Genomic DNA, 12,262 nt, shown 5'->3' on the forward strand with positions numbered 1-12,262 from the left:
CAAATGACACCCCTCAGATAAGCCAAACAGTAAGCACTTTGCACACAACACCGATGCCTCTAAAGTTTTCCACAACTATCCCTAGATCAATGGATATGACTGAAAAGCAAACTATTCCTCAGTCAATAGCAATGACGGTGACCACAGCCATTAAGGAGGAACATTTAACAACCACAGATGACAACAGAAATAATGCTGAACAACCACCAGCAAGTACAGAACAAACATTGCTCCCAACTGCTCACCAAAGCAATGGAGTATTCAGTGAATCAATATTCACAACTATGAAAAACATGTATTTTAATAGAGTATCCTCTATTACTGGAAGTACTGCAATGCTTTTTTCAGTGCGTGATGAAGCTGATAATGTAAATACAGTTTTTCCAGCAGGCACTGCTAAAGAAAACATAGATGAATCTAAAGCCACTGTACCCTTCAGTGATAAGCCTACTGTTTCTGTAGGTACAACTGGTGTTAGCACTGATATTGCTTCTGCCAGTACCACACAGGTAGCACAGACCTCTCTTATAATGGCAACAGATACAAATCCAAATGATAGTCAAAGCACACCACTCACAACAGAGGCAAAGGCAAATGCATTACGTTTAACAAGTGAAAACCCCCAGATAAGCCAAACTGTAAGCACCTTGCACATAGCACAGACGCCTCAAAAATTTTCAACAAATATCCCTAGATCCATGGATATCACTGAAAAACAAACTCTTCCTCAGTCAATAGCGGTGAAGGTGGCCACGACCATTAAAGAGGAACATTTACCAAGCACAGATGACAACAGAAATAATGATGGGACATTAAATAATACTTTCACAGCCCTTCCATATTCTACAAGTCCAGGAGAGGACAAATCAGTCTCAAGTATATTTACAATGGTATACACAAGTAGAAAAGAACAAACTACTACAGAACCTGAGAAAATGCATTCAACACTGACAGAGAAACAACATTCAACACATATAACACTGACCGCACCAAATGCACTGAGCACGCCATCAGTACAACCCACAAATGAGCAAAGTACACAGCGCCCCCCAGACAATACACTTATAAATGAAAGCAGCTCAAAACCAATTATAACTGTAGCTTCAAACAAAAACATAGTGACACAAGTTAGAAAAATAAGTACAGGTACACCAACTGAAGCGAATAGTGTTATGGTTACTACAGAAAAAAACACAAATAATGCAGACACAGTAAATGAACTTTTGCCTACTTCTACTACATCTAGTGCCACATCCATAGAAAGTACTACAAGTACAGTTCAAATGCAAACAACACTGCCACCAAGGGACGAAACTACAAAGGTGTTACCTGTTGTTACTGATGTTATGGAAGGAGTTATTACATTTTCTCCATCCACTTACTACACTACATTGTCTGTTGGCCGTAGCACAGGTTTGTCAACAGGAGAGGCAAATGATATAACAAGTGCCATTAACACCGCTAATACTGCTGAAACAATCAAAGAACAATCTGATTCAGTAGAGCACAATGGCATAACAACACTAGAGTCTGCTGAAAAGAAAAGCACAGTCAGTCATACAACCATGCACACGCCAGACCTGCAAACCTCAAAATTGCCTTTGATTATGACTCCAGGTAATGAAACTGGTTTAGTACCAACCACATCTGAAATGCTCACAAAGCATAACACAAGTCCTTATTTAATAACCACAGATATTTCACAAAAAACTACTCTAACCAGTGACACTTCCACTTCTAGGCAGACTGTAAAATTACCAGAAACATCACATATGTCAACAACCTACATTTCTGATGTGCCCTCTACCACTATCACAGACATTCTAAAATCAAGGCACACCACAGAAATTATTAGCACAGATCAGTCCCTATTAACTATTCAAGGAAAAATGTTAACTTCAAAAGAAGTTACAGAAAGTGAGATATATAGCACTGTAACAGCTATTACTAAAATGAATACTGAAGTACTAGAAATAGAAAGTAATACAATTTTGGTCGCTAAAGAGACCACTGCACCTAATTTAAATTCTATAGCCGTCACAAAGGTAACATCTGGTATGATATCTGTAGAGGCTACAACAAATACAGATAAGCAGCAAACAACACTATTTCCAAAAGAGTGGAGTACACAGGCCACAGACGTTAATGAAGATGCTAATGCTACAAGTGATATTACAATGTTTCCAAGCAGTTATTACACTACATTGTCTGATGCCCATAAAACTAGCTTAGGACAACAAACAGCAAGAGCATCTAACAGTGTATTAAATGCCACTAATACATCTGATATAACCCCGGAACAAACTGTTCCACCAACTAAAAACCCTACAGAACACATATTTATTACTTTACCAAAGCTGGACAACACTCCCACAACTGCCACAACAAAAAGAGACATTTTGTCCACATACCATGTAGAATTAAACGAGATAACATCAACAGAAAACCACCATACACCCAACAAAACTACTGAATATGTATCTTCTTCAGAAAAGCAAATCACAGAGAGTGGAAACACAAATTATCATACAGCACCAAGCACAATATCTTTGCAAACAACAGAAAACCAAGGTACACCTTATACCAGAGGTATTACTATTGTTAGCAAAGTTTCCTCAGAACAAATAACTACAAGTCTTACAGAAAATAAAACAAGTCTTCATGGGGTAAATACTGATCTACTAATACCAAACTCAACTAGTGAAACACCCAGATTTAGCCAGACTGCAAACATAGCTAAAACATCTCACATTATAACTAGTGACTTAGTATCAATAGAAGCAGATGTTGCTACGTCTTCCCTCACTACAACAGATGTACTGCAAAATAGGCATACCTCAGAAAACATGAATATAGACAAAGGTATTACACAAAATAATGTAAACATAGTTTCACACATGACAGAAATAACTACTGGTGTATCAAATGTATCTAATACTTTGATGACTGATAGTGTGAGAGTAGATTCTATTGTTTCGACATCAGAGACATTTATGGAGCATCTGCCTAATTTTACATCTGAAACCACATCTGTAGATGCTACTATAGGTACAGACCACATACAGTCCACAATTCTGTCCAAAGAATTAAGCACTTCACTCTTACCAGTTAATAACATTACAACTTCAGCGATTACATCACACCCAACCACTTACTACACTACATTGTCTGCTGACCATGACACAAGCTTAGGTTTGGTAACAGGAGAGACAAATAATTTAAAAGACATGAACATCATTGATATTACCAAAGAAAAAACGACTCCACCAAATATATCACCAACAGAACACAAACAGCAAACTTCACTTACACCCGAGGACAGAACAGTGGAGCAATCCATATTCGATACAGGCCCTCTGTCCACAAATAAACAAGTTTCTACAATGGCTAGTCCAATATCTATAATCAGCAATTCCAGTGTTACATTTACTGATAAGGAAAATGGTCACACACCTTCTTTTAGTGAGAAAACCAGACAAGGTTCAACTATGTATTTATCAGTAATAAACAGGGAACTGGTAACTGGAACACCAGATACGAAATCACAAGAACCATCCATAACAATGGAAAAAATGACAGCTCAGTCAACATTTGGTTTAAAGGCTACTGACCCAGATCATAAGAGCACTGGTGCCACCATGATAGTTACAAAAGAAACCAGTGTAGCTACTGGAAATACTAATGATTTTTTCACCGCTGTATTGGATAAAGATTCCATTTCTGATCAGTCATCTGCCCTGACAAGAAGTCCAGAAGGAATGTTTCCAGTGACATCAGATGACTACAAACCTCTTACAACAGAAGCCAAGAGTCAGGGAAAAAGTGTTACTCCATTTACAATAAGGCCAAACTCTGCAGAAGTAGACAAGAAAAGAGTTTCTGTGCCTACTACAAACATAATTACCCCAGGTTCCTCAGCTTTTAAAATGTTAGATAACATTCATACAACTGTTGAAACAACAAATGTTTCTAGTCATCATTTTTTATCTGTTTTGCATACAAGCAGACCAACAGATTTATATACAGGAAAAACGGACGCTGGGGATGGCCAAGTAACAAATGGAATTATTGAAGCAACATCATTTACTACAAAGGGCCACTTATCTAATATTATTTTTGGCATAGGAACAAGCAGAATGTCTACAGCTGTAAAAGAGAATGTGAGTGGGCATACCTCATTCACGACTCTGCAAAACACTGTAAGCCCAACGCGTTCACCAGATTTTCACACAGTGACCAAAGTAGGTGGAAATACTGAAGTAAGTGGCTCCAGCACACAAGGTTTAGATAAAATTAATACTAACCAGCATGCCAATTTAAATATAACATCCACTACCCCATTAATAAAAAGCAGTGTCACAAAAAGTAAGCACATGAACAATGTGATAGAAAGTGCAATAAACCATTTACATGAACCTTCTTTTAATTTTACAGTGAGCACATTGAAAACACCCCAGGATCAAAGTACTGCAGATTCTAGTGTTAAGTATACAACTCAATCTCCAGGTTTAGAGGAAACTGCAGTTCAACATAAGAGTACTCCAATGGGTCCAACGAAACACACACCTCGTAGCACTGAAAGTGATTTGACTACTACTTCATCTCATACTTCTCTTGCTAAAGAAGGCAAAACATCCCCAAATATTCAAACTATGGATCATTCAACAATTAAAATGAATGAATATTCTACCACATCTGCTCCTCTGAGCACATTGGATCCAAATGAAAGTCATTCACAAACTAAGGAAACAGTGGCTCTGGCTGATGTTGCAGTGAGCACAAACCCTACCACAAGACATGCCAAAGACACAACAGAAAATGAAGCCAGCCAGTCAACCACATCTGCAACAACTGATCAATCTGGTAAACTGGCAACCGGGCAATCAGACCTGGATCAGACTACAAAGCAACCAGGGCAAAGCCCAATACCAGGTGAAGGTTCAAGTTATGAAGCAACAACAAAACAAGCACCAAATACAAAAACAACATCAATACCTAAGCATATCACAACAACACCAAACAACAATCGTAAAGATTCATTTACAACCATGCCTGTTAATGAAGATGACATTGAAAATGGTAAAGTCACCACACCTCATAAAATTCACCCACACCATATTTGTAATGTGATCAAGGATGAAGCAATCAATTTGAGAATACCTGAAAGTGACCTGAAACATATTACAGAAATATGTGCTGAAATGCAACAAAAGTATCCCAATGAAAATATACCAACACCACAAACGAGACAACCAAATATAGATGATAGAGGAATTCCTCCCAGAGACCCATTATCTGAAGGTACACCAGCTATTTGGTATCAGCAACCAGGATCAAGAATTATTCAGATCATAGAAGAAATATACAGGAGAATGAATACTTCCCCAATAACAAATTTAACAGGAATCCCTAGCCTGAACACTCATAGGTCGACAGCATGGCTATTGCTGCTAAACAAAATCAAGCTTGCTAATGGTAAGTAGATTTATAAATACAAACTAACTGTTAAAAAAAATCTTATTCCCTTTATTATGTCATTTTATTTATTTTGCAAAGAAAATTAACACAGCTGGTTGCCAGTTTTTGGAATTTGACACAGAGGGTTGATTTACTAGGGAAATAGGCTGTTCACTTTTCAAAAATGTTTCACTTTGCAGGGGAAGTTTCCTTTGCTTGTTGCATGCGGTGAAATTTCATTTTGCAAAGAATACCCAGATGCCCAATATTCAGTACATAATAGTAAAAATAACAAGAGGAAACTTCTACTATGATATGCAAAATCTCTTGCAAAATGAACAGCCTATTTGCCTTCAGTAAATCAACCCCAAAGTTTAATGTTTGTTACTGTACATGTCAGGACATTAAATAGTGAGCAAGTTAGTCCTCATGCTTATGTTTTATGCAATATCTAAACAGACAGATTTGTCCAGAATTGTGAAAAAGCCAACAGAGGCTCACCACACCTAAACAAAAGTGTCTAGTTCCTGGTGCCAGGGTATAGAATTAACATTGTTTTTAGGAATAGTAAATTAGCAAACTCAAAATACAAAACACCCTGCTTCATATGACTTTACCTACTGATATAATATGCTAAGTCACATGACCCTATTATTGCATTTATCAAACAGTGTTTAAATATTCAGACATGTAAATGAATACAAAATAATCTCCATGACACATTATATTTGTATATTATAATATAGTAGTACATCAATGTAAATGTTCTTTACTGTGTGTAGAGTAAAAGACAGGTTATACATGGCCATTTCTAATTCAGTATTAGAGTAGGAAGTTGAATTCAAGCAAAGGGAAAACTGTTACTCCAAGATTCCCTGGATCAACCAGCAGCACAATGTCTCCCCAGGTGCTGAACAATAAGGCTCACTGCTTATCGCCACATTGAGGTTCAGCCACAAACTGCGTAAATATTTACCAAAATCAAAGATATTTATTCATAGTCACCATAACACATTGTGATACAAAAATCCCATGAATCAGTCGCTAACACGTTTCACCATTATGGCTTAATCATAGAAGTCACAGACCTCCTTGAATAAGCTGTAATGAAGAAACGCGTTAGAGGGTGATTCATGGGATTTTTGTATCACAATGTGTTATGGTGGGTATGAATACATATCTTTGTTTTTGGTGAAGATTTACACAGTGTCCATATTAGAATAATTATACATTGACTAACTTTTGTAAAATCTTTATTTAACCACAAGAGGATGTTCAACACAAAGCGTAAAAGAGGGTTTCAGAATACACAGCCTGACAACTCTGCAATGCAGGCAGGTATATGTCAGGATGATAATCAAATAAGAGTATATAGAACATAGGCATCTTAAGAACAATTACATCTGTTCTGTAAATTCTCCATTTCCTTTTTCAAAAACCTTAATAAAACAGAGGAAGCAAGAGCGAGAAAGAGAAGAATATAAAAGGACAAGGGAAGGGATGGGGAGGGGTGGGAATGAGTAATTCTTTGTCCCAAGTTTACCTAAAGCATTCAGTCAGATTTGCATGATGATCTTCCAGTTATCAGCCAGCCTTTTGAAAATGTTAGTTTACTGCCATGGTAAGTACTGCAAAAATGGATTCTGACTATTAAAATATGTTGTATGAAAACTTTCTTGAGCAAAGCATATCTTACATGAACATTTTAGGTACCATGCATCCCCCCCCCCCCCCAAATAAAGAAATGCAGAGGCTGAAGAGAAAAAAAGAAAATAAAAATGAGAAGAAAAAGTAAAAAATGCTTACATTACACCCAGGCTTCTCGCTTCTTCTTGTAGGCCAGTGTGACATCACTGGGTCTTTACCTGGGTTCTTGGAAAAGTTAAATAGCCCAAATCATGTGGGAATGCAATTCTGCACAGTGCAGGACTGCATTTTCTTTCTTATGGGATTTGGGATTCTCAGATCTTGCAGTATCCCAGGATCAGATCAGATCTTTCAGTATCCTAGGAAAACACTTAAGGGTCTATCCAGTAAGCTGCCGTAGGCAGCCGAGTGAATGACAGACCTGAAGTAAAGTGAGCCCCAACACTGTTCGGCCATCCACTTCAGGCTGGTACGGCTGATTTCAGCTGTATATCGGCTGAAATCAGCCGTACATCGGCTTGCTTCGCATGGCTTTGGGTCGGCCAAACATGCTCAGCATGTTCGGCTGACCCGAAGTGCAGAAAGAGTTCGACTCAGTCGATCCAACATCTGGATCGGCTGAACCGAACCTCCGGCAGGCTACTCACTGCTGTTCGGCCTATTCTTATAGATGCCGAACAGCAGTGAGTGAATAGCCAAATGCCACTGAGTGCATTCGGCTCAGCTGTTCTGCTCTGTCCGAGCAGAGGGACCGAGCAGAACAGAAAAATAGTAAAAAAAGTTAATAGAAAACGATTGTGCAGAGCTAGCAGTGACAGCAAGCTCCGCCCAACAGTTTTCTATTGTCCGGCGGCTCTGCTGCCGTAAAAAAAAAAAGAAAAATCTCCCACTCCCGGCCGCCCAGGAGAGAAACACTGATTTTTCTTTTTTCATTTCATCATTTTTGCATTGGAATGCATTGCTAGATTCCTATTGGCTATTTCAATTTGCAATAGCCAATAGTAAACTAGCATTGTACCCACCCTCTGCTGATGGACCTGATGGAAAACTGCAGCAGAGGGCGGGTACAATGCTAGTTTACTATTGGCTATTGAAATTTGAATAGCCAATAGTAATGTCCCAATGCTTTTGAATGGGAATTTTTCTTTTTTTTTTCTCTATTCTGACATCGCTCCGTGTCAGAATAAAGAAAAAAGACACAGCGGGGTTTTTCTCCTTGGCGGCCGGGAGCAGGAGACTCCCGGGGCGCCAGGGAGAGTCAGATGCTTGGAGATCAGTGTCCCTGGTTAGCAACCAGGGACGCTGATCTCTCTGAAAGTGGCCGGAGCCAGCCGTAAGATCACGGCTGGCTCCGCCCAGCTGTCAGAAGCAGGCTGTTGGCCGGCCAAAGGCCGGCCGATCGGCCAGCTTTGGCTTTCAGCGCGGCATATGCATTCGGCTCGACTGAGCCACTCAGCCACGTTCGGGAGCTGTACGGGCTATAGTGAATAGCCCGTACAGCACCCATTCGGTTCTACTGAACCGAAGGGGTCCTGGGGCCGAAGCTAGCCGAAGGATCGGCCGAGGCTACGGCTAGATCCTTCGGCAGCTTCGTGAATAGACCCCTTAGTGCCATATACAATTGCAAAATATTGTACATTATATAAAAGCAGCTTATATATACATCAACAAATCCACTGCATACGGTTTTCTCCTCAGGTCCTCAATCACATGTACAAAGGCAACACTCACCTCTCAGCATAACATATCCTGGAGATAGGGTGCATAGAATGCACAAAGAAGAAAATTATATAGTAGAAAAAATCCTTTATTAAAAGTCCACAAACAACAGAAAAACACTTGAATAATCCAGTACAAAGCTAGGACTAGTAAGATTGCTTGCTCTCCCAACTTCCCAAGAGCATACATGATGGCATCACTTAATGTTTCCCTATCAATGCATTTAATCATCAATAAGATTTTTCCAGGAGAATTCATGCACGATGAATGTAGGGATATTTAATAAATGATTTTATACTATATAGATTTTTTTCTTTATGCATCCCTATACATATAATGTAATAGTGTAATCATGTAATAATATGCTAAGACTATTCTGTGGAAACGGTTGCCTACATATGCAGGATTAAGGACCTGAGGAGTGAACTGTGTGAAGTGAATTTGTTGATGCACATATGACTTGGATGAGTTTGGTTGCGCTTTGAAAGATTTTTCTTGTGCATTTAAATTCAAAAGTAGCTTAGCGGCCCCTGACCATGTGTAGGCAAGAAACCTAGGTGACACGTATACACCATCCACAATCCCGACAGCCACTGCCTCACAATAGGAACAGACGAGATAAGAGTTAAAGATAGAAGCATGAATTATAGGAACACTCAGTGCCCTTGTGGACTATGAAGTCATATCCAAAAAGGTAAAAGTTGGTTTAATGTTCTCCTGTCAATACTGTCCACATCATTGTGGTGTGAATGGCTCTTTATCATCAAGAGCTGCGTTTACCACATAACCACAGTATAGATTCAGCTCTGACCTTAACCAACAATCATACCACGTTCAAAGGCTGTTAAATCGGGTTGTTTACTCGTATCTTCAGAAATCCCTTCTACTGTCATGGTAAACAACCTGCTTCCCTATTTATAATGGTCTGGCCCTCTAGCAACTTCAGCGCAAAATTATAGCTAATTATAGTTAATTTGCCTTTAAACTTCAGGTGGTCATAATAAACTGGCCACTCACTGTATATATGTCTCACCATTTTCTACAAACTGTAGACATTAGTGCAAGATCTTCCAGAAAGTCAGCAGATTTTGAAATGCTACAACTGCCAAGTCTTACATCAACAATGATTTGACTATTTGAGTATCCGTATAAAAGTGGTTAAGAGCATACGTAAAAAAATTTGGTCAAAGTGCTGGCAATCCTATCTTTCTACCTTTTCAATTAAAATTGCTTCATAGCATGTAAAGCATCCAAGTTATTGATAAAGCTAATGTGTTTTACCCTAGACCCTCAGAAGAATTTGTGCATTGGACCTCCAGCAGATGGAATGACTACTCTGCAGAATGGATCCATGGTGGTATTTCGAGGTAGGGTAATTTATTTTGTTTGCTTAAAGCAGTGGTTTTCAACCTGTGTAACCTCAGGACCCACATTTGTCCTTGGTCATTAAGTCACAACCCAAGTCGCACTGCAATGGAACTCGGTGTTAGGGTGCCGCGCGTTCCGGTGCATGCGTACAAACTGCGGGTGGGAGGTGTGTTTGGGGTACCATTCAAATTAATGGCAACGCACCTCACCTCCCACACAAGAATGCATGGTACAGTGCGTTAATCGAAGAAGTACTATGCGATTACCGCACTGTACTAATGGGAAAGGGTCCTCAAAAACACTGGCATACATACACAAACACAATCTCACACACTCACAGACATTCTCACACACACATGCACACTCCAATTTTTTTTATGTTCCACCCATTCTTCCTACCTTACGAGAACTGGAGTGAATCCTCAGCCTGAGAGCCAGTGTGGGCTGCTGTACTGTAAAGGAGTTCCATCCATATGTGCATCGCTTGTACAGCTTACTTGCGCACATTGTAGAGGTGTCAGGAGCCAGAATGTAATGTCACTCTGGTCCAGGCACCTCTATAGGACACATGAGGGAGCTGTAAGCTTCAAGCTGACCCTTGGCGTCGGGCAGCATATTTTGAATGGCTGGTTGGTGCAAGAATTGACAGTGCTGCGAAAGGGGGAGGCAGAGGAGCCTCTCACCTAGAGAAGTGGAAGGCATGCGGCAACCCACTGAACACGGGGTTGTGACCCACTTTTGGGTCATGACCCACAAGTTGAGAACCAAGGGCTTAAAAGTTAAGCAGGGTATAAAGCTTTTGGAGCTATGAGATAGGGTAAGCAGCGAAGTTATGGTAGATATAGAACCAAAAATCTATCAAGTAAAATAATGTAAATAAAAGCATTGCCAAGTTTAGAGAAAATAATATACTTGCTCTTCTTTCTATTATAAATCTTAATGAGCCTAAAATGAAACTCTAAAATTACAGATCCATGTTTAACCTGTTAGGTTTATTTAGCATTATCAGTATTTTGGGAGATGCATTGCACCCTCAGTGAGATATAGAATGGATGAAGAACTGATTTATGTTAAAGAAGTGTGGCAGTGGTTAGTTTTTTTTGTTTGTGCAAAGCTTCCTCAAGATGGTCCAGGCTAGCTTTCAAAAGCTTCCAGAAAAAACTATAAATCATGAAACCCTATTTAGCAGTCCAGACAGCCCTTCTCCCTTTGGATTCACTGCTGAATTTAAACACAAAATACAGAGGTGACTAGACAGGGTGGGTATACGTAAAAGAAAAAGTTCACATGCTGTTTTCTGATGCTGTCTCCTTATGCTGCTGCTCTAAGCTCTGGCTCATGAGTGGCTCAGAGTATTACAGCCCTTATTATCATGTACACTTAACCTCCTGCCGATCATCCACAATACATATGCAGATGGTGTGCTTCCCCATTTCCATTGATAGAAGGTTTTCACCTTCTCTGTACCTCTCTGTGTGCATCTGTCATATGCAGAAGCCGCTTTTTCCGCTGTTATTAGACAAAAGAGAGCATCAGCTTCAGGCAGAGCCGCTCCAATCGACTGTGTTTGTAATCAATGGGTCAGTGTTTGTAAACACCGTTCAGAATGATGATTCAGAAATACACAGAATAAGTGTTTCTAAAAAAGTAACAATATTTGTACATTGTATTTCCTTTTTTTTTCATTCCTATGAAGATCAAAGGTATGACCTTTGATCTGTATATGATGTCAGTTAAATTAACCTTACAAGTAAAAAAAAAGTAGTTTTTTTTCATAAAATGTATTCCTATTAACCCCTTATTGACCCTTAGTTAACTCTAATCAGCCCTGATGAACTGTTGCCCTCCCCTTCTCCCATCAGCTATTTTTTCTACAACTTTTTTCTTTCTATTTTTTTAAACATGAAAATTTTACGTTTTTTTTCATTTTTAATCTTTTATTGTTGCATTAAAAATAGCACAACATGGACAAAAACTTTATTTAATTTTAAAAAAAAACTTGCAATGCTTTGTACCAGATGTACCAGATAGGTAAATTAGAGTCACTATACTTGGACAACTTTTGGTATGA

This window comes from Nanorana parkeri, unplaced genomic scaffold, assembly GCF_000935625.1.
Source record: "Nanorana parkeri isolate BGI_ZX_2015 unplaced genomic scaffold, ASM93562v1 scaffold103, whole genome shotgun sequence".
Classification (NCBI taxonomy): Eukaryota; Metazoa; Chordata; class Amphibia; order Anura; family Dicroglossidae; genus Nanorana; species Nanorana parkeri.